Below are 6,000 nucleotides of genomic sequence, written 5' to 3' on the forward strand. Positions count from 1 at the left end.
GTAGCTACTCAAGTGTAACAACATTACGAATACATAATTGTCTGGGATATGTGTTGAAAATACATATGCATATGCGGGCAAATATTCTCTACAGAGTTCTCATTGCCAGTTTCAGACTTCGGTCTTTTTGTTGTCGCGGCTTAGTGCGAAATACGCGTATTTCATGCGAAAAGTCGCATATTTATTGTGGGATTTACGCGTGCTGTCATAAATTAATAACAATATGTAATTTTGTGCTGTGTATTGATTGAAATTGTCATAAAAGCATCACGTCAATTCAATTGCAAAAATGATTAAACAACAACAACAAATATGGATCGCTTTGTGCAAAAACAAACGAATGCAGCTGTGTCATGCGGTGCACAGCGGAAACGGAAACGGAAACGGAAACAAAGCAGCGTCAAAAATGGCGGCCAATAATGCGCAGCGGCCCAGCTTTCGGGTCATATCCAGCTGGTCAGTAATGTCATATATCCATCAAATATCCAATCATACTCAACTTCAACGCATTGTGCGTTCGCTTAATTGATTTCGTTTGAAAATGGATTCCAAATAATGGCAAAAAAACAAGAACCAGAAAAATATCCATAAATATTCGTATATGTATGTATAAAGACAATTATAATTATGCCCCAGGGCTCGTCAACTAATTAACATTGAAATATTTTCGACTAATTTCAATTGTGCATTTTGCAAAATATTAATAATTGCATACGAAACACCCGTTGCCCGCTGCCCGTTTCCCGCTGCCCGATTCACGGTTTTCCGTTCCCAGGCGGCTTCTCTTGCAGCTTTTCGATTTATGATTTATGTTACTTTTTGCATGGGTCACATAAATTGTTGTGCCTGCTATTAAAATGGACGGATGCTGGCTGCAAATCAGCGTAAATCATATTTGACTAATTTATAGAAATCCTCGTGCTGCGGCTATGAGTTTTTATGCATACGCAACATTTATTCAAATTTTGTGCTTATTTCAAATCTGTTTTCAATTATTCGCAAATTTTCTGATGTCAACAATTTCAACAACTTTATTTGTACTTAAATTTTACTTTACATGCTGATACGAACTTTTTGTGGGCCTTAAAGTGATTTTTAGGCGGATTTACAATTTGTTCTCTTGTAGAATCAAACCAATTGCCAAAATAAAAACCAATTTTTTATTAAATTATGAATATAATTAAATGCCTTAAGATATCTGAAAAGATCTTAGCCAATACCCGAACCGATGCCAAAAGACAAGCAGTAAACATTAGCCGTGAATCGAACCCAGGAACAGTTTGAGCTCTGGAACCAAAAGTTGGGAACAGTTGTCACTTTTTAGGAATCGAATTGACAAATTGTAATATATTTGTTTAATAACTTTGTTCAGCTTTCTCACAGTTAACGAATTGTATGTAACAAAGGCTCCACTCGCACAAAGAGCATATGCAGCATACATATTATATGTCATTTGTTGCATATTTATGGGCCTCCGGTGGGGGCGTGTCGTATATCAATTTTGCGCCGTTTAGCGCCGCGTTGCTTATAAAAAGTATGAATAAAAAACGATAATAACAACATAACAACAACAAGCGCCAATGAAATTGCAAAATTAATGCCTGTTGTGTAAATATCTGGCATGCATATTTCATGACAACGCGACAAAGCTTGAAAACCAACAACAACAACAACAAAAGCAAGCTAATATGTTCTGCTCGATTAGCAGCTACCCTGTACTGAGCTCAGTTGCAAAGGCTGAGCTTGATTGAAATTCCAAGCACAACTCACACAATTTGCTTTCAAATAATAATATATTTTATGGCTTAACTGGACCCACTATTCTTGTTTTCGCGTTTAGTCGCAGGATCGGAGGATTGCCCATTTATGGTTACAGGGTATAACAAAGTGCAGCAGCAGCAACAACAACAAGAACACCAAAAAAACTGTTCCCGAGTGAGCATTTAACTTAAATGGGTCGTGTCTTATGTCTCGCTTCGCTTCGTTCGTCATTTTATTTGTGCATTATTTATATTTGTTTTAAAAATTGTCATGTTGTTGTTTTTTTTTCTGCTGTGCGTGTGCGTGTTTGTGTGTGTGCGTATTTTTGTTTTTCTTTGGTATTTACCTTTTATTTTATTTGATCATTTGTGAGCATATTAAAAAATGTTTATTTATATTTATGCAGCAGTACGCAGAAAAATTGCACTCGAATGTGAAAAAATGAAAGGAATTTTTGCGCAGCGCCTGTGCATATGCAACGTTTTTTGTCGCTCACATTTTTGTTGTCTACGTGCGTGTGTGTGTGTGTGAGTTTGCATTTGTATAGTTTGTCGCAATGTTTATACAGAGTGCATATCAGTGACATTTCTTATAACGAAATTTATCAGTTCGTATGAAATTATTTTCCATATTATTTAGCTACGGAAAATCTACCTACCTTAAGAGTTCCCGCAGAGTTCCCGTCTCTTGTCACACTTTTGTCCCGTTCTGCTGTTTATTTAAAGTTTACTTGCTATAGATATTTCATTTGCATCATCTTTTGTTTGCTCTTTGCTAGCGCATAATTTATCTATATTATTTATTTCATGTACGAATAATTTTTCGCATTGCTTTTAGGTTCAGCGCCAATTCAAAATTTATGTGCCTATGTGGCAGACACAAATGCGACAATGCGACTCGTTTTCCCTTTATTTATAGTTCGAGGCGAGGGCCGTTTTACAAGTATGCAATTCTTTTATTTAGCATTAGTCCATTGAAATTTTCCTATAAGAGACACATTTTTCACCTTTTTCTATGGTTTTGGATGCTATTCTGTTCCAATTCTATTCCCAACTCGTTTTCATCGGCTTATTTCTTTTGTCTCATATTTTTTCTTTTAGTTGAAGCATTTTTTGTTATTTATATATAATAGAAGAAGTGTTCCCACTTTTTCGTTTTAGTTCCGGACATTTTCTACAATTCCCAGTCTTGGTTTCTATTCCAAATTCTTTGTTTCACTTTGATTATTCTCCTTCCGAATTCTCTTTTCTATTAAGTTTTGTATTTGTGCCACTTTCTGCCTATCCCAGTTTTTCATGCACCATGCCAACTGTTCCTATTATTTTCTGATTATCAATTGTTACAGCACTGTTCTCTTTCCATTGTTCCTCACTATGTCAAGTTCGACAAGCGCGTTTCGAACTACCCACGTGATGATATTTTTGCCTCCTCGTTGTTGCTCGGTTGTTCGCATGTTTTTATTTTGTTGTTGCTGTTGTTGTTGCCGATTCAACCCAACGTTGTCGTTGACACTTCCTGTTTTTGTTTTGTCCTTTGCTGCGCTCGAGTCGCGACTGGCGAATCGCGTTTTAAAGTGCAATTTTATGAGCCGTTAACAGCACATTATGTATATGTATTGCATGCAGTCAGGGAGCTTATACACACACACACACGCGCGCACACACACACACAACTAAGGCTACACCTTCAAGCGCTCAATGCAATAGAGGTCCCGTAGATTAAGTTATTGTTGATTTGCAGATTTGACAATTTATTGAAGTAGAAAATTCGCAATTTTCAAAATTTATTGCACACAATATGGGAATCGGGCGAATGGGCGTGTCGTTTGTATTATCTGGGTAATATTTATTTATTTTCGTAATAGTGTTCCTTCCTGTTGTTTAAGACACTTGACAGCTGCATATAAGCACGTTATTCAACACTGGACGACAGCCAAATTAATTGGAAAACATGTCGAGCACACAGCTGACCCAATGTTACGCCCCAATCTGATAATTTGTGCATTTGGTAACAAACGAAATATTCGTTTTAATTGCTTTTTTCTCGGATTATTTGCATAATTTGAGTGTGATAAAATGTGCGGCCACGATAAAGCCAACAGAACAGTGTTGAACAGATGGCGAGGGCGGTCGATTAGGGTTGGAGAATGTTTTGAGTTGTGTGTCCGTAGAACTCTAATCGTAGCTAGAGATGCGAGTATATTTTCTCATATTTGTATCTTTTTATTTATAATTCACGAATAGTTCCTTCTTCAAAAGCCAACATTGAATACATATTCATATAATACAAACAACTTTTTCAAATGTTCAAGTGCACGCACTGGGATATAACATCGGCTTCAATTAAAAATCAGGGCTGCAATTTTCACTAGAAAATTGTGTAGATTTCGAATCTTGTCAAAAGTATCTTTTACATTGTCTATTTTTATTGGGGATTCATTCCGGCTTGCCTTGCATTCGTGACACGAGTGGAGCTCTTCTCTAGCGGCAGCTCCGCACTTGTCCACTAATGCCACGCCCTTTCCATTACTGCAGCCCCAATGCAAGAGCGCATTGCCGTATGCGTGCTTTGCAAATTCGATTTTAATAATGGGAATTTATCTAGCTACAAAATGTTGCCGCACTGCAAGCAGCTCTCAAAACGTGTAGCATACTTTACAGCTCATATGCGTGTGTGTGTGGCTGCGTGGCTGTGTGTGTGTGTATGTGTGTGTGTGTGGTCGTCTAAATTTGAGTAAATTAAATTGCTTTTTAATGGCAAACGAACGATGCGTTTTTGCTGCATTAGTTTGGCTCGATTGATTTGGCAGTTAACACGCATCAAAAGTGGGCGACAAACAATTTTGAGCGAAATTATTTCAGCAATTGCAAATTGTTGCCTGTCAACGCCTTCAACATCTTCAAAGCAGCGCGGGTATATGTATATGTATAGAAAGAGACAACTGTGCGAGTGTGCAAGTGTTGGCGGGGAGGTGTTGCCGAGGCGTGCCACTTCAGCATGTCCTTACGCCTGTCGTTCACTGTCGCTGATCGCATGTTAAGCTGACGTTCGACATGACGACAGCCCAGGGAGATGGCAAGCGCCAGGACGAGCCAGCATATCCTTGGTTAACTTGGTCTCAGCATCCGTCTCACACACAGTGTCGTGCGTGTTGCCAATTTCTTTTTGCAATGTATTGACATTGCATTGGGACTGTAGCTTCTGTCGTCTGGTCTCGCTGCCTTGCCCCATTTTGCTGAGGCGACAAATTGACAAACGCTACGAAATGGATACGACGAACTTATTATTAATTTGAATTTATGTACAAAGTCGATATGTCAAGTGTCAGCTTATTAAATGTCTTAAATTTAATTTGATTGCATACATTAATCCAAGCATCTCTAGACATGGCTTAAAATTGAAGAAATATGCTTGGAAAATACAAAATATATTGCAAATTGTTAATTTAATTTATTAATCAAATAGATAATTACATATTGATGCTGATTAAAAGAGCGACTGAAGCGTTTAATGCTGGCATACCCGACTATATAATATATATGTCTTATATTCTAGACATATGTATTTCTGTGCCACATGGAGAATGTGTTTTTATTTCTTTTGGGTAGGGCACTTTGTATTGAATATTTTTGCATACATAGATTGGGAATATTTCACCTTTCGCGATCTACCTTTTTACCTCAAATAACAATAATATTTATTGCTTGTGCAGGATTTGATCTGTTTTTTATTCGAAAGATCTACTTTGCTTCTTGATGTGCGCTTTCTTTGCAGAACTTCTATGCGAAATATTTGATAAAATCGTTTCTGCTACGTAAAAGAATTGAAACCGAAATATGAGTATATTCGAGTATTTTTTAATTAAATACGCATTACAAACATTTTTTCATCAAATATTTTCTTTTGTTTTCCATGTATTATTTGATTGGGGCTCTCGTAAAAGTAAATGAATTGCAAAAAATATTGATATTCAACTTTTGTTGCGGTCTTTGAAAAATAATATACAAAATATTTGACATCCATGATGGTAAACAAGTCGGCATGCAACCATTCGGTTGGGTTTGCCTGACTGCCAGCTACCCTGTACTTTAGTTGACATTTATACAAATTCGCAATCTGACATTCAATTAAACAGAGCTTCTGGCTTAACAATCCGACTGATATGCATTTGCCATATTGTCATGTCAACTGTAAATACATACAGCTTAACCACAAGAGTTTTCATCTGTAAAAGGCTAT

Source organism: Drosophila virilis, unplaced genomic scaffold (assembly GCF_030788295.1).
Source record: "Drosophila virilis strain 15010-1051.87 unplaced genomic scaffold, Dvir_AGI_RSII-ME tig00000652, whole genome shotgun sequence".
Lineage (NCBI taxonomy): Eukaryota > Metazoa > Arthropoda > Insecta > Diptera > Drosophilidae > Drosophila > Drosophila virilis.